The 18,117-nt window shown below is 43.4% G+C and overlaps 1 protein-coding gene across 10 annotated transcripts in view; it reads right to left on the bottom strand.

The window, feature by feature from the left end:
* Window positions 1-18,117, bottom strand: part of CELF4 (CUGBP Elav-like family member 4) — a 599,657-nt gene that overhangs the window by 61,970 nt on the left and 519,570 nt on the right. The window lies entirely within an intron of this gene.

Below are 18,117 nucleotides of genomic sequence, written 5' to 3'. Positions count from 1 at the left end.
CCATCCATCCATCCATCCATCCATCCATCCATCCATCCATCCATCCATCATGTTAGATCAACTGACTGAGGCCAGTTCAAAATGACATGATGCAGAAATGTAGACAAGGTGTTTGTTCCTTTTGCTGCTCTCCTGACAAACTCTGCTCAGAACTGCCTTTTTTCCAGGAAGCCTTCTTTGACTGACCCCTCCCCCCACCCCCTTAATATTTTCTTTTAGCCATCAGGGACTTTTTTTATACCTTAAGTATAGCCTCTAGTCTAATCCTCTAGTTTTACATTTGAGAAAGCTGGGGTAAAAGGCTGTTAAGTGACCTACCCTAGGTCACACAAGTAATCAGTATCAGAAGACCTCTGTCTGCTGAGCCAATACTCTTTCCAGTGTACCAGGCTGCCTCCCCCATCAGACTGTAGTGCTTATTTGCTGCACCCTAAGGCCCCAGAGATCTATTTTCCTTGTAGGCCTGAAGGATAGGAGCTCTCCTACTTTCCTCTCCTCCTTGGGTAATCATGGACAGGTGCACCCTCTGCCCTGTAGCAGTGGGAACCCTTACATCCAAGATCTGAGGAAGGATCAAGGAACAAGGCCAAGTTCAGTCTAGAACTTTAGTTTGGCCAGGGGAAAGATACAGAGGCCAGCTCTGGACTGTTTAGGAGACATTTATCCCTGGAACCTCAGAGACTTGTGTCCCCTTCTCAAAGCCAGTCTGTTCGTAGTCCAGATCTTTCTCTTCCAGGCTCCCTTAGAAATCTGGATTCCCTTCCAGTTTCCCCAGGTTTGCGATCAGGAAAGGTATCTTTATAAAATGGGAATTTGGAGCTGGGTGTGGCTAGAGGAGAGGGACATAGTTTGGTAGAAGGGAATGGAACACACACACTAGTTGGGGGAAGCCTTCTGCCAAGGTAGCCATAGCATTCTGGGTGGTGTTTTGAGCCACTCTCTCAATCCTCAGATTGACTTGGCCTCTGAGATATCACCCATCTCGGAACAACAAAGCTAAGGACAGCCAGAGAAATGGACTGATGCAGGTGATGAGGCCAGGATGGAGGAAGAGAGGGGACAGAGAAGCAGAGAGAGAAGAAATGGAGTCAGAAAAAGGAAGATGCAGAAAGGACCAATAAAGAAGAAATGGGGGGGAGAATGGAAAGAGAGACAGAAAGACAGAGACTAAGACAGAGAGATAGAGACAAATGGAGAGAGAGAGAGAGAGAGAGAGAGAGAGAGAGAGAGAGAGAGAGAGAGAGAGAGAGAGAGAGAGAGAGAGAGAGAGAGAGAGAGAGAGAAAGGGAGGGAGGGAGAGAGAGATTGAGGCAAAGGTGGAGGAAAAAGTCAACATTTTCTCTCTTAGAAGTGGTGATGACATTTCAGATCAAATTAAACTTGGGCTTTTTAAAGACTTCAGTGGAGGTTATTGAAACTCCTCTGTGTGTGTGTGTGTGTGTGTGTGTGTGGCATGGATGTGCACTTTCTCCACCCCCAGGGATCAATGACTCTCCTCTCACCCAATGCCCCAGCCAGCCTTTGGGGCCAAAGCCTCCTTCTACTAAAGTCCCTGCTTAAATGGGATTTGCTGGAAGACAAAGAGGTGAAAACCTGCCAATTGCTAATCTCTCTCCCTCCTGCTTAAAAATTCCATTTCCTTCATTGGGAGAAAAAAAAAAGGAAAGGAAAAAAGGGGAGAGAGAAAATTCTCCGCCTCTGCCTGATTTAAATTCTGGAGCTGCAGCCTGGTCCCCTTCTCCCTCTCCTGACGTCTGAATATATTCCTTTATTATCATTATTACAGCTTTCTGATTGCATTAAAATTCATCCACACGCTCCTCTCCACATTGCCACTTCTCTTTTGCCAGTTTTTTTTTTGCCAACTCTCTCTTCTACCCCACCCTTAACTCCCACCCTCAACTCCCACCCTCACCCCACCCCCACCAAACCTGCCTAGTACACCTCCTTGGAAGCACTTCTAAATTTGGGGCAGGGTTGGGCCCTTGCCTCCTGCCCCTGATCTCTTCAGGGATATGGATCATGAAGTACTGTTTTGCAGAAGGTTGTTCACAGAAAAAACCTGGCTTCAAGGAGGCCTCCTCCAGGAAGCCTCCCTGGTTAATGCTTATACAATTCTGATGATTGCTCTCCTTGGGATCCCCAGTGTGATCACTTGGCACTCTACATGCATTGTTTGTAGACTGTTGTGTAAGATTTTCTGTCTTGTGCTGGAAGTCTCTTGCATATGGGGGTTGAGGGCTCTCTAAGGCTGGGGACTTGTCTTCCTCAGAGGTTTCAGAGGGGTGCGGATTAAAGCCAAGAATGGCTGGGGGGGGGGGCAAACTGTCTTTGGCTGGTCTGTCTATTGATGAATATTAGGAATGGACACAACCTTGGGGATAAGGAGGCAGAAGAGCTTTGGAGCTGGGGGAAGAGGATCAAGGCAGCCAGGACCTCTTTTCACTCATAACCAAGTTCCCAAGATGGACAACCTCCATATTCCCTCCTTTCAATACACTGCCTCTTTTGATTCACACTGCTAGCATGTGAATCACACCACGTGCATGTATTGGGATGAATGTTGCCAATAAGGCCACAGTTTGGTATTTGAACTCTATCCTGACCAGTCAGTTTCTCACCCAGGAAAACTCCATTCCTTGGGCTGAGAGAAAGTTTTTAATCTCAGTTACTGACTGACACACCTAATCCTGCGTATAATCTAACCCCTTAACCCCAACTGGCTATCACACAAACCTTGGCCATTGGTCACATGGGGGACAGCTCAGTATAGTACATCCCCACACTTGGAAATTCAGTTTAAAGTCTGCATCGCAATGACAGGGTCAGGCATCACAAACTTAGATGAAAGATGCTTAATGTCAATTCAGTACAAACGTGGGCAGGGGTGAACTGATGATGCTGGCCTCTTAGCCTTGATATCTCCATTTACATACATGCAGGCTTCCTCAGCCTAGGTCAAGAAGATCCCAAGGCCCAAAATCACCTTTTTTCAATTGAATTTATCAAGTTACAGAATCTCAAAGCTGTAAAAGACTTTAGGGTCTATCCAGTCCAACCTGTGGCTGGACTAGAACTTCTTCCACCAGTTACCTGACAAGTGGTCATCCAGTCTTTACTCAAAAACCTCCAGGGAGGGGGAAACCTATGGCTTCCCAAGGCAGCCCATGCTACTTCTGGGAAGCTTGTTTGTTAGGACATTTTTCCATACCTCAAATCTAAATTAACTTCTTTTAAATTTTCTCTATTGTTCATGGGTCAATGGGACCATGCTTTCCTGCTTTCTGAGGCCAAATAATGCAAATATATTCTTTTTGCCACATGGTGACCCTTGAAAGCAGCAATTATAGGGGCAGCTACATGGTACAGTGTGATAAAGCACAGGCCCTGGAGTCAGGAGGACCTGAGTTCAAATGTGGCCTCAGACACCTACTAGCTGTGTGACCCTAGGCAAGTCACTTAACCCCAATTGCATAAAAAAAAACCCCAAACACCTATCATGTCCACCTATCTTCTGACCTCCAGACTAAACATTCTCAGTTCCTTCAGCTGATCCTCACATGGCATGATCTCAGGGCCCTTCACCATCCTTGTTGACCTCACCTAGACCTACTCAGTTTCCTAAAATGGGATGGCCAGAAATGATCACAATCTACCTTACATGGTATGACAAGAGCAGAGCCTAGGCCTCAATCCTGTGTCTCTTTTCAAGCAGCCTAAAATCACATTGTCTTTTTTGGCTCTTATATTGCATTGTTGATTCATATTGGGCTTGATGTCTGCTTCAATGCCTAGATATTCTCTCAGATGAACTGCCATCTAGCCATGCTTCCCTCATCTAGCACTTGTGACATTGATGTTTTGACCCAAATGTTAGATTTTACGTTTATCCCTATTAAATGTCATCTTAATATAGAGTCAGCCCAAAGTCCTAACCTGTCAACTTTTTTAGATTCTGATTCTATTACCTAGGGTGTTAGCTATCCTTTCCAGCTTTTTTGTCACCTGCAGATTTGATAAGCATGCTAGCTGTATATTAATTTAAGTGGCTGATAAAAAGGTTAATTAGCACAGATCCCTGGGACACTTCACTAGAGACCTCCTTCCAAGAAGGTGATATCGGACAATTGATGACTACATTTCTGCTCCAGATAGTCTATCTATTCTGAATATCTAATGTACTGCTGCCTCGCTCATGTCTCTCTACCTTTATATGAACATGAGAGACTTTGTCAAATGCTGGGTTAAAATTTACATAAACTATATTTAATAGAATTTGCATGACTTACCCATCAAAAAAAATAAATGGGGTACAACTTATTTTCAGTTAATTGAACATGTCCAAGACAGAACTCATCACCTTTCCCCGCAAACTCTCTGTTTCTGTGGAGGTCATCACCATCTTTTCAGATACTCAGGTTTGCAGGCTTAGAACCATCTTCAACTCTTCCCTCTCCTTTCCCCTCACATCCAATTAGCTGCTAAGTCTTGTCAATTCTGTCTTATCAATATATTCCACATCTTACCCTTTCTGTCTACACAGTGACCAAGTGGCTATTTCGAAAGCCAGTGATATGTTGGAGCCAGCATATCATCATACTGGATCAAATATTGGATCATACTGGATCACAAAAGTCAGTTGTTAAATTTTCAGTCTGAGCACTTACAACTCAGAAATTGGCGAACGCTACAAATTAGACTTAATTTACTATTTTGTTAATTTTCTAGACTTAAGGAAGCAATAGGAAAAAAAAAACCTTAATTGTTCAGATTAAACTTAAAAGTGTGCTGTGTGTACATTTTTTGAGAGAGAGAGTCCATTGTTAAACATCTACCAGAACACCCTTGCCTAAAGCACAGGTTTGACCATGTCACTCTTCTGTGCCAGCAACTTAGTGGCTCTCTACAGTCTCCAGGATAAAACAGAAACTCCTCTTGGACTTTTAAAGCCCTTCACAACCTACTCTAGGTTCAACCAACATATCTTTCAACCCATTGATGTCCTAGGCAAACTGGCCTCTTGGCTAGCCCTCCTTCATGTTATTGTGTCTTCTGACTCTATAACTTTGCATAGGCTGTCCCTTAATATTTGGGATACTCTTCCTCCTTATCTCTGTCTCACAGAATCCCCCTAGCTTCCTTCAGAGTTCAGTTTATGCCACCTCCTTCAGGAAGCCTATCCTGATTTCCTCAGTTGCTAATGCCACCCCTCCCCCTTGAAATTCCTTTGTACATGCTTTGCATTTACTTAGTGCTTTAAAAGCTATTTTCCTTGATAGAATGTAAGCTTCTTGGGGGTAAGAACTATTTCATTTCTATATCCTTTGGTGCTTAGCACATGGAAAGCATTTCATGAATGCCCGTTGAATTGAATTGATGCTATGTTGCATTGTCATAATCATTCCTTCCTTTTTTAGGAGTACCAGAGCCAATATGCACTACAGATGGGGGCAGGGGATCATTTGGGAGAAGCATTGGGCCCTTTGCATTTGTGGGGACCCTTTAGATAGATTATCTACCTGAGGGTTTTGTTATTGGATACCCTCATTTCCAAGCTATTTCACTTTTTCTTTTAGACTACAATTATATATTTGTGTGTTTTTTTATTTCCTTAAAAGTCAGGTCAATTTATTTTTCATAGCTTTTTATTATTGGAATGTTCAAGTATTAAAATCTATTGTATTACTGAATTCTTTACAAGAATTTATGTTTAGGTTGAAAAGAGAAGTTTGGGTTCTTACATCCCTAGAAGTTTGTCTGGAATATACTTTATAGCTCATAAATGTTCATACTTTTCTTTTTCACTTTGAAGATGATGTGGAATGCTTGTCTTATGATGACATGAGTCTAAACAGCTTGTCTGAGATCTTTATGGACTATATATTTCAAGGATAAACTTTGTCTCTTGGCCTAAAAATTCTAATAATGAACCCTAAGTTTTTAATCCCTTTTTGAGAGGCCTAAGACTCTATGACATTTTTCTGAGTTTTTTTTTCTTCTTTAAGGTGACTTCCTTGTCTAAGTGAAGGGTGAGTTAGAAACTCCATTTGGATTGCCCTTACAGTGACAGGAATCCACTGAGGGAAATTTTAGGTGCCCATTGATTTAGTGACCCAGAGAAAATCTGTTTGTACCTCCAAGGGGATGTCTGTGGTAGGTAAAGATAGAACCAAAATCACTTTTTCCATTGCTCCCACCAAGTATAACAGATACATTTATCAGGTGAGAACATCTCTCTGTTGTTCACTAGATTTGAACAAGGTCTAAACACTTTCCTAGGTGAAATAGAAATTTTGTATGGATTAGTCAAGGAATTTGTTCACACTCTGTGGCGTCTGTATAAAACCATCCAGCTAGTTGGAAGCAAGGTTAAGGTTCTCTTCTGCTTTCCCTTCCCTCCTGGTCTCTCCTTCCCAGCAGCTTTTTCTCAGGGGTATGCTGACAAACAATGGATTACCAATCTCTGGTTTCCACTAACTAAGCAGTTAAGATGTGTTCTCACCTGATAAATGTATGAGAGCTACCTGGGGTGGGGTGATTTTGACCTTATCTTGTGTTTCTGTACTTTATAGTCTAAAGATCATTCTGCAAGGTAAGCAAAGTAACAGTTGAGTTCAGTTCAACAAAATGTATCAAGTGACTAGGTCCTGGAGGCAGAAAAAACAAAAAGAAGACACAGACCCTGTCCTCAAGGAGTTTATAACCTAATAGGAGGTTAAGACATATTCATGAGTATGCTACACCAAACTAAAATATGACAAGGACAAAGTCCCATAAGAAGCCTGGGAAAGCAAGGCATCAGTGAACACTTTCTGTAGCATGTGGTATCTGCCCAGAGCCTTGAAAGGAGAGGCTTTCAATAGGTGTCTGTAAGGAGGAATTATGTTCCAAGCATGGGGGATGGCTTATGTTAATGCAAGGAGGAAGAACAGGAAAAGTCATGACAAAATTAGGGACAAGTTAAAAGTGACTCTCAAGTTGTGCGCTTGGCTGACTGGGAGGATATCTCATCAATAGAAATAGGGAAGGCTGGAGGAGGTTTGGTTTGGGTAAAATATAAGAAGTTCCATTTTGGACAGGTTGATTTTGAGATGTCAATAGGATATGCAGGTTGAGATATTCAGTGACAATATTGGTTTGGACCTCAAGACTATGTAATTAGTCATCTGCAGAAAGATGATAACTGAACCCACTCAAGGCACTGTGATTATCAAAAGAAAAAATGTAGGGAGAGAAAAGAGAGTCCCAGACAGAGCTGTAGGGGGACACCCACTTTAACGTGTGGGAAAAACGTCCAAGAAAGGAGATGGAAGGACTGATCAGAGAGGTAAGAGAAGCTGAGGAAGGAACAAAAATAAAGCATAGGCCAAAGCAGGAGGTGGAGTAGGGATAATAGTGCTAAATGCTACGGAGAGGTCAAGAATAACAACTTTTAAAAGGCCAGTTTAAAAGGAATTTAGTAGCATTTGGATTTCATCAGTCAGACACTACTTCATTTCAACGTCTGCCTTGAAGGGTCCATTAATATTTAATATGTAAAGTAGAAGATAGATTACTTTGAATCTTAAAAAGGTGCAAGATAAATGTTAGCTAGTAGTAAGTAGTAGTTAGTAGTAAAAGGTAGTAGTAGCAGTAGTAGTAGTAGTAGTAGTAGTAATTGTAGTCAGAAGACCTGAGTTCTAGCATAGGGACTGCTGACTTTCTATGAATTTTGGGTGAGTTACTTAGCACCTAGGCCTCAGCATTGTCATCTATAAAATGAACATCTGTGCTACCCATCTCAGGAGTAATTTTGTGAGATCAGACAAATTAATGGATGTGAAAGTATACTGAAGAACTATAAAGTGCTATACATATGTAAGAGATTATTTATGATGATGATTAATCATAATATTAATAATCCCATAAATTTTTCTTTTTAAGAGTGAGTTTTCCTTGTCAGTGGCAGCTGATGGCTACCACCTTTCAGAAGCTTCACCACTGATTTATGTGCCAGGGTACATACATTTTGGAAGAGAAAGCTGTAAGGAAAACTTCCTAACACTTTGACTCTAGAGCTATCCAAAAGTGTAATGACCTGTATTCCCCCATGGGAGGTTTTCAAGTGGAGGCTTGGCAGTGGTATTATTGAAAGGATTCTTGATGGAGGACAGGTTTGAGTTGGTAAACAACCTCTGAGGTTAATCCAACTCTCATAATATTCTTCTGTCTAACTTAAGAGTTTTGGGTGAATTGGTTTCTGGTCAAAGGTGATCCCTTCCTACCTCTGACTTAGGATCTAGCTGCCTGGCAAAAGGACCCATTTTGCAGAAGAGGAAATTGAGGACTGGTTGGTGAAGTATGTCTTTGGCACCTTTGCCCCTGTGCATTCCACCCCTGCTGTTTTTATTCCTTTTCTTCTTCTCAGGTTTTCCAAAGTCTCTCCTCTTCTTTCTTCACAGGTACCTAGGGCCCTCATACTGTTTTTTTCTTTCTTGTCATAGAGGAAATCTGTCTAATTCATTTGAAAAGAGAGACTGATTTAATACACTCTCCTTCCTAAAAGGAGTTACCTATAAAATATCTAGCAAGTGAGAGAGAGAGAGAAGGGACAGAGAGACAGAGATAGAGACAGAGACACAGAGACAGAGAGAGCAATGTTTGACCCCCAAAAAGGAGATACTAATGGTGGAATTTCAGGCATTGTGGCAGGTTTGGTGTAGGCAGAAATATTTTTGACTGGGAGCCTTCCTGTGGCCTTTCGCATCACAGCATGTAGGGAGCATCTGTCTGTCTGGACTGTGGACCTAGACAAGCCCTGGGGCTGGGAAGGGGGGTGGGGAGCTGTGGGTGGGCAGCAGCAATGCCAGTTGGTTTGCCAAATGCTGGCATCCCAGCTCTAATGCTCAATTTCGGGTTTAATTTTCAAAATTTGATTCGCTCATTACCATGGGCATTAAACAATATTTCCTGTTTAAGTATGAATGGGCTGCTCCGCCTGATGGGGACGAGTGCTCAGATGGTTAATGCCTTTTATAGTTGCAATAGACTTTTACTGTTCTCTCCCCTCCAGCTGCTGTGCTCTCAGGGAGATGGTGAGGCAGGGGTGAGGTCCTAGGAGGAGGAGGGAGATCAAGAGGCCTAGGGGGCAAAGGGGGAGCTGAGAGGAGGGGAAATCCAGGCATCTAGGAGGAAAACTGGGGGTGATTAGAGGAAATGGTTTTTTTAGTGCTGTGGGATTTGGAGATCTGAAGAACCCTAAACTTGGAGAGTCAGGGTATTAGGCCCAACAGGAACTCAGTCTAGGATGGGAATAAGGCTAAGAGAACAAAGTGACTGATTCTTGAGGGGATGCTCAGGGAGGGCTGATGATCTGGAGAAAGAGGATGGAGAATCTCAGCAGAGAAGACCACAAATGGTGAGTGAATGGGCATAGATTCAGGGATTGCACAGAGGTTTCTAGACTTCAGGGAAGAAAGAGCTGAATCTAGGAATTTTTGCTTCCAGGGAGAGGGACATGAACTATAGGGAGGCAGCTGTTGGTATAGTGGATAGAGTGCTGAGCCTAGAGTTAGGAAGACTTGAATTCAAATCCTGTCTCAGACACATACTAGTTGAATGTCCCTGGTCAAGTTACTTAACCTCTTTCTGCCTCAGTTTCCTCTACTGTAAAATGAGGATCACAACATCACTTTCTTTCCAGGGGTTTTGTGAGGAGCAAATTAGATTATATTTGTGAAGCACTTAGTGTCTGACACATAGTGTGAGCTTAATAAATGTATTTTCCTTCTCTTCTTTCCTTGTAAGTGTGTGAGGGTAGGTGAGGGACAGTGGGAGGCTCCCAGCATGGGAGGTAGACTGAGAAGTAGCTGAGGAGATCACCCAGGGTTCATTCCATCCTTAAGGTAAGTGTAGGGGAAAAAGAGTACACAGGACACTGAAAACTTTCTATACTCCTGAAGGACTACAAGTGTGGTCAGTACCTTCTAAATTTTGGCACTCTGGAGCAACATCCCAGTAACCCCCACCTTGGTTATAGTTGAGATGGAATTTCTGAGTTGGACACAGTTGGACTTTGTCTTATTCTCTGGTCCTTTGATGCATCACGGGATTGAGTCTGGGGGCTTAGTCTTTTCTCACACTGGAATTGTGGGAACTTCTATTGTGCCAGCTGATAGAAGGACTCCAAGACAGAAACATAGGGGAAAGGGGATTTCATTCCTTCAGGAAAGAACACAGGGCTGAACCCTGAACCACTGGAAGCCTGCAGTAATAGGGAAATCTGGGAGACTGAGGTGTGTCTTTGGGGAGCTCTTCCTGCTCCTGTCAGGGAGGATCTCCTAAGGTGGCCTGGGCTGTGATATTCAAGAACAGTTAATTCATTGAAATGAACTGAAAAAAGACATTATAAGGCTCAAATGGAACCAGCATTTGGATGTTCTTCTCTTTGAGATTATTTGCTATTGGCTATTAAAAAAAAATCCACCATTACAATTATCAGTGTTGCTGATCTACCAGCACAGATAACTGAAAAGTAACTAGGCTATTCTCTCCTATCTCTTCTTCAGTAGGAAAAAAAAAGTGAGAGAGGACAGCAGATACAACTTCACCTGAAGTCTTAGACCTTGCTCCTCTCTTGCTATTGGAAGGTCTGCCTTTCCTTTGGGGGCACTCAGGATTCCTATTCTCCCAAGTGTAGGATGAGGAGTTTGGGGGTAATGGCAGGTTTGTGGGGAAAAAACACTGACAAATTGAGTGGGTGTAGAATCCTGATTAGGATACACTTATCTAGGTATGGAGGCTGTGTGTGTGTGTGTGTGTGTGAGTGAGTTTTGAAATTTGCACAAACAGGCTCTGAAAGTCTAGAACTCCTATTAATTCTCTGCCTAGGGGATCATTTGCTATGCTGGAAATATCTTCTCCCTTCTAAGACTGGGGAGAGTGAAGAGGTGACTGACTCCATGTGGTTGGAGCCCCCCACAGCAATATTTTGAAGTGAAATTTGCACATAGTGACCCAGCACCATCCTTGCGTCAAGCATCCTACTCTTTGGAAACACTCTGACATCAGTCATTTACACCTCAGTATAATGTAGATTATAAGAATATCTTGACAAGTCCCGTAGACTGCTTCATGCATTCCTATAAGTTAATAGTGAGCCCACCTCAGAGCCAGGAAGAGCTGGGTTTAAAAGTCCCATTTTTGACTCATCCTGGCTATTCCATGCTTGGCAGGTCTTTTAACCCTTCCATGCCTGGGGCTCTAAGCTGCAGAGCATTGCTTAACTGCATTGGTAGATTGGGGAGTCTCCTCACTGGGAGTTCCATACACCAAAGACGTCACAGGTCCAGTCTAGAAAAGCACGAATGTAGGTCACTGCATTTGCTCAGCTGGGAGGTTTATACTTTGGCCTGATCTCTCACTGGGGAATGATGGGCTGTGTCTCATGACAAGAATTTTCAGCACTGAGAAGTGAGTGGGAAAGAGATTTTCAGGTAGGAGGGAGGGCTTTCAAAAGTGCTAAAAAAAAAAAAATCACACCAGTGGATGTAGCTATCTCCTCAACCTTCCCTAAGGTCTGGCTGAGGGGGCTTAAAACCTCAGAGGAGGAAGGTTAAAACCTCTGGGATTGTCTAGTCCAGGGGTGGGGAACCTGCGGCCTTAAAGCCGCATGTCCTTGGGTGCGGTCTTTTGACCCAATCCAAGTTTTACAGAACAAACAGAAAAAATCATTTTGTTAAGGGGATTATTCATTCAGTCAAAGTGCTGCACTCGAGGACCTAGAGGGGTCACATGTGGCCTCAAGGCTGAAGTTTCCCCACCCCAGGTCTGGTCTAAACTCCCCCATGAAGTCAAATGACTTAGTCACTTATTGGGGGACTTTGGGGTAAAAGGTTGTGGGGAGAAGCAGAATTTTAACCTGGGTCCTCTAACTCCAGATAATAACTGGCATTTACATAGTGCTTTAGAGTGTACAAAGTGCTTTACTTGTATTCTCTCCTTGGAGTTTCACAACTTCCCTGTGAGGCAGGTCCTATAGGTATTAGTTCCATTTTACAGATAAGAAATCAGATTCAGAGAGGTTACTTCTGACACAGCTAGTAAGGGTCAGATGCAGGGCTTGAACTCAGGACTCCTAACTCTAAGCCATTATAGTACACCGCCTAGGCCCTACTGGTGAAGCCAGGACCTCTATGGATGTTAGGGCTGGGGCTGGGACTGGGAAGGAAGGGACAGGCTCTTGATAAGGTGAAGGCTGTGTGAATCAGGGACAAGGACTACACCACACCTGCCGGGGTAGGCATTTGTCATTCCTTGGCTACAAAGAGGGAGCCCAGGGAGCAATTTTTCCCTGGGACAGATCTAGTAAAGGCCGTTTGTCTTAATTAAGGCAATGGCCTATTGCATAACTCACAGCATGGGGCAGTCTGCAGGAATTGACAAGGCGTCCTCATAAATCCCTGCAAGCCATAATAATATTGTAGCAAGCAAGGCCACTGGGTATCCTAGGCCAGTGTATTCTAGTGGGAAAGGAAGGAGACAAAAAAAATGGCAGGGTGCAAGGAGAGGGGAGACTTCAGAAACAAGGAGAGACAAAAGGAGGAGACAGGAACAGAGAGACAGAGAGAGAGAGAGAGAGAGAGAGAGAGAGAGAGAGAGAGAGAGAGAGAGAGAGAGAGAGAGAGAGAGAGAGAGAGAGAAACAGAGAGAGAGTATGTGTCAGAGGGAGAGAGATTCAGAGACTGCAGGGGGTTACAGAATGTGATCCAGCAACCCCAGCTGGGCCCATCCCTGAAAGGTCAGTTCATGGGCCTCGGGTCACTTCTGCTTCTCATTCTCCATCTGTGCTCCATTGTCAAACTCATAATTTCTATTAATAGGATCACATATTTAGAGGTGGAAGGTACTTCAGAGGCCATCAAGTCCATTCTCCTTATTTTACAGATGAGGAAAATGAGGCCCAAGGAAGTTAAGTGACCTGAGGTCATACAACTAAGAATTATGCAAGGTAGAGTTTAAATTCAGGTCCAGTACCCCACCTAGCTACTCCACTAAGGAATGAGTTTGTCCTTATCCCTGTATGTGCCCCCAATTCTCAGCCCTTCTCAGAGATAAATGCTTGGGGAGACAGAGCTCTCTGGTTAGGATACAAATTGCACATACCCGAAACAGGGAGAGAATCATAGAGCATGGTGTAAGATCAGCTACTAGCCTCAAGTATCAGAGGACAGAGACAGAGAAGACAGAGATTGGTATGGACTGGGGTAGTCAGGAAAGGCTTTGTGAAGAAGGTGCAGGGCTATCTCCAGTCCTCCTGATCTATATCTGGCCAATGAACCCAGATGGCTCAGGAAGAGAAAGTGAGGCTGGTGAGTTTGCACAGTCCTGCCTCACTTAAATCCAATTCACCTGCACATCGTGGTATCACCTCCCTGATGTCATGGTCCTCTTTGAAAATGAAGGACAAACAACAACTTGACGAAGGGAGGATTTTAACCTGTGGCCTTGCTGGATCTATAAACTTTGGGTAGGCACAGCAATAACAGAGTTACAGAATCAGGAATGAGAAGGTATGGGAGAATGTTGGCATGAATGAGATTGCTCTGGTAGGGCAAGAATCCTAAGCATATGAAATCCTAAGCAAAGTCCCTTCACTGCTCCGAGCCTCAGTTTCCCCATCTGTAAAATGAAGGGGTTATACTAGATCGATACAGTCTCTTGCAGAGCTGATAGTCTATGAATCTGTGATCTGAAGTTGTTACCCTCCCCCCACCTGGGTCTTGAAAAAACAATCTTCAGTGTCAGTTTGGACAAAAACTTTGTGCTTATGTGAGTGAGGGTGCCTGTTCCCATTCAGCCAACCCACTCATAATCCCTCTTGTCACAGTCTCCAGATCCCAGTACTCAGTGAAAGAGCTGCTTGTCCCTCAAAAGAAGGATGATGGAGGATTTTAACTCATTTTAACCTGCAAGAGCCAGAAAAGGCCAGCTGGGTTGTGGCTGAGTTAAGACTATTAAAGTCCAGCTAATGGAGGAACTCCTCTCTCTTTTCCCCCACTTTCACTGGTATTTACATGATTAATTATTCTAATTCACATAGCATTTTAATGTTTATGAAGACTTTCTTCTGACAATCCTAGGAGGGAAGTTGAGCAAGAATCATTGAGGCCATTTCACAGATGAGGGAAATAAGGCTTAGTGACTTGCAGGGATGGAGAACCTGCAGCCTTGAGGCTATGTCCTCCAGGGCAGCATTTTGACTGAGCCCAAATTTTACAAGGCAAATCCTTTTATTAAGAGGCTTTGTTCTGTGAAGTTTAGATTCAGTCCAAGGGCTGCACTTGAGGACCAGAGGGCCACACTTGGCCTCAGGCCTCAGGTTCTGCACCCCTGCTCTAGGTCATTCATTCAGTTAGTGGAGAAACTGGAACTCAAACCTTCCCCTTCTCATTCCAAGTAGAGTGCTCCTAGAGCTACCTGACTTTACCTCTCACAGTAGGAGTTCCCTTTGGGATCATAGTTGCATTATCCTAGGATTTAAAACATCTTTCCTTTGTCTCTGGTAATGTGTCAATTAATTAAAGGATGAAGCTTGAGGCAGGGTTTTTTAAACTGATATTTCTTCTCATGGACCCCTTTGGCAGTCTGATGAAACCTATGAATACCTTCTCAGAGTAATGTTTTTAAATATTTGGGAAAAACATTCATCAGTTGGAGTCAGTGAAAAGAAAGATTTCTTTGCTTTGCCATCCAAGTTCTATCCACAGACCACTTTGTGGATCCATGGACTCTAGCTTGAGCACCCCAGATTTTATAAATGGCTTTCCTTGGGAGCATTTCCATTTGAGCTGAGAACTTCAGTTCCTTGATCCAAAGGCATGGGCCTCTAATGGTTTAGTCTTAGGCACTATAATAGGTGAAGAGGTTAGGGGAAGGATTGGGGACAGGAAAAGCCCATCTGGATGCCCTTATGTCACATCAAGAAGTCAGCTTCTCCTCCTGTGTAAGACCGGGCAGACTCCTGAAGATAGACTCCTGAGTCTCAGGGCTGGCTCTGGTTTTGAAGACACTTGATATTGTTCAGATATTTACTTAGGGATTTCTAAAAAGAATGAAGTTCCCTTTCCTGGTCAAATACTTTTATTTGGCAAGTAGAATTTCTTCTCTCAGGAAAAGAAGAAGGAGGCAACAGGTGTAGTAGAAAGAGGGTTGGGCATTCAGAAAATCTGGATTCAAATCCTACCTCCAGCACTTATTAGCTGTATGACTATGGACAAGTCATATAAACTCTCTGTGCCTCAGTTTCCTCACCTATAAAAATGGTAACTGTACTGTCTACCTCACAGTGATGTTGTAAGAAAAGCACTAGGTATAAATTGTAAAAGTGCTATAGAAATGCTATCATCATCATCATTTTTAACCAGACTTGTGATTTCATCCAATTAGAGGCTCCCTGTGAGAAACTCCTTCTCCTAATGCTGAGCAACACTTTGGTTGCAACTTATGGTCTTTGAAGAGTTTCCTGGGCACCAAGAGATGTCAAGTGACTTTTGGAGGCTCATGCAGCCAGCCTCATCAGGGCTGAGAATTAAAGCCAGCTCATGGTGCCTTGGAGGCCAGGGGTCTAGTCCCTCTGCTCTATTAACTCTCATCACAGTTATAATGAGCACAGTGTCTGATAAATAGCAGGCAGTTAATAAATGCTTCTTATTCATCCACATATTACATAATAACACAATAGACTGGCTATTATTATTGATTGAATGTTTTACTTTTTCATGGTACCAGCTTTTCTCATTGATCAGATATAGTGGGAAGTCAGCTCTCTTCTCTCTGGGAGGTCAGGAGACTGCAAATGAAGGAGAATGGGCTGGTGCCAGAGGGGGAATTTCTGGGAGTACCTGCCCTGGGGGTGCTCTGTTAGGAGGGTGTGGACCTGCACATTGTAGCTCCTGGGCCTGTTCTGACCCTACCAAGTTGAACTGGTGTAGGGAGGAGGGAGAATGGGAGGGGATGGAAGTCAGGAATTAGTGGCTGTTGATCACCCTTAAATTTGATTTGCTCCCGATGACTAGGTTGCCCAGCGGCCAGATAAAGGGCCTTGGTGGTCACAGTGTCTAGGCAGCTACCTTCTGGCACTGGGGAGGGAAGGTGTGAGGCATGCCAATGTGCTCTAATGGTAGGTTTATACAAGCATTTGCATTAAGGAGGAAATGGGAAGATTGCACTGTTTACATACGTTATGTCAACTGACTTAATATGTGGGCTCATACATATTTTCCATTCTGATCCTGGCTTGTCATCTTCCAGGTGAGCACATGCAGGGGGCCTCAAAGAACGGGGGCCAGGAGAGTAGAGGCCTCAAAGGCAATCTACCTCAATCTTCTGCTTCTACTCCTATCCTGTGCATAAAGGAGTAGTCAGTAAAGAGTCAGCCAGCAAACCTATAATGAGTACCTACTGTGTGTTCAGGCCTATTCTTACTCATGTTTGGAGAGAGAGAAGACCCACTTTGTGGGTCACTGCTGGTCTAATTAGGGAGGCAGGACTTATATACACAAAACAGCAAGATAGAAGATATAGTGTGACATTAAGACACAGCCATGTATCAGCACAGTGCCTGGTATATAATAAGTTTATAATAAATGCTTGCTGACTGATTGATTAAATTCAAGATTGCACAGTTCAGGTTAAGTGCTGCAGTAGGTCAGAGAAAGGAGGGATCAATGTGCTTTGGAGTGGTTGGGGAGGGTTTAATGGAGGTAGTAGGAAATGGGCTGCAACTTGAAGGATGTCTAGGATTTGTCTAGGCAGTAAGGAGGTAGAAAGGCATGCCAGGCAAGAAAAAAAAAGGCAAGAGCAAAGGCACAAAGGTGGGAGTGACTCTTGCCTTTCTGAGGGTAGTGAGGAGATTAGCCTCACCAGAGGGGAAGGGTGTGCAAAGGGATGTTTCCTAGAGTGCTGAGGAATCAGTTGATTTCCAGTTCATGGTGTGTCCTAGCCCAAATGGCATTACACAAGTATTCCTAACACCAGCCAGCCCTCTCCTTCAGGAAGCCTTCTCAGGTGGCTCCCAAGATGGATAATCCCAAGGATCTTTTAGTACCTTACTTCAGAAATGCCTTTACTTTTGACTTCTACATATTCTAAACAGTGAAGCCAATATATTTGCACATTAGTCACCAAGGAAAGTTGCTCACTTTTGCAAAAACCCATCTCTTTTCACAGTAATATTCTCCCCATATTGCTAGGTATGGCTGAGACACATTGAACATGACAATCTCAGTAGATTCAGAATTGCAGGTCAATGGAAAGATACAAGGTAGGGGTAAGTAGTCTGTGGCACATTAACAACAACATCTTCCATATAAGAAATGGTGAAAGTCATCATCAAGGACATGTTCCACAGCCAGAGAGAAGGACAACAGCTGGACAGCCTGAACATACCCAGCAATTGTAAAGATTTCATGGAGAGTTTCCAGGGCATTGAATAGAGCAGGGATTCTTAACCTTTGCTGTGAGTCATGGATTGTTAGGCAGTCCAGTGAAGCTTGTGGACCCCTTCTCAGAATGATATCCTTAAATGCATCAAATAAAATACAAAGGATGACAAAGGAAAGCAGTTATATTGAATATTTGTTCTCTCTCTAAAGACAAGTTCACGAACCCTGCAAAGAATGCCTGGGGCAAACACACCATCTAGGAAGCAGTCACAGGAGGACCTCCTGACAGAGAGATGATTGAGTGCAGATTGAGATGTATTTTGAGGGGACATGGCCAATGCAGAAATTTATTTTGCTTTACTGATGTTCGTAACAAGGGCTTTATTTTTCTTACTTTCTCAATTGGGGAAGGGACATGGACTAGAGAGAGGCAAATCTTTGATTGAAAAAAAATTCAATTTAATTAAAAAAAAATCCATGAGAGGACAAGGATAAGAATAGCCAAGAAAGAGATAACCTAGGTAAATAGTGATCTGCACTGGGCAGAGGGATGGATGAGATTTTGGATCTATGAAAGTATTAAAATAATGTAATTGCTCTGCCCTTCTTATGGCTAGGAAGAAAGGGCCAAGGGGAGAGAGGGAGAGACACATACACACTGAGAGAGACACACAGACAATGAGAAAGACAGAGA

This window comes from Petaurus breviceps, unplaced genomic scaffold, assembly GCF_028583685.1.
Source record: "Petaurus breviceps papuanus isolate PSGF00001 unplaced genomic scaffold, PetGlider_PUasm1.0 151, whole genome shotgun sequence".
Classification (NCBI taxonomy): Eukaryota; Metazoa; Chordata; class Mammalia; order Diprotodontia; family Petauridae; genus Petaurus; species Petaurus breviceps.
The sequence above is the reverse complement of the archived record's forward strand: the minus strand, read 5'-3'. Positions and strand labels throughout refer to the sequence as shown.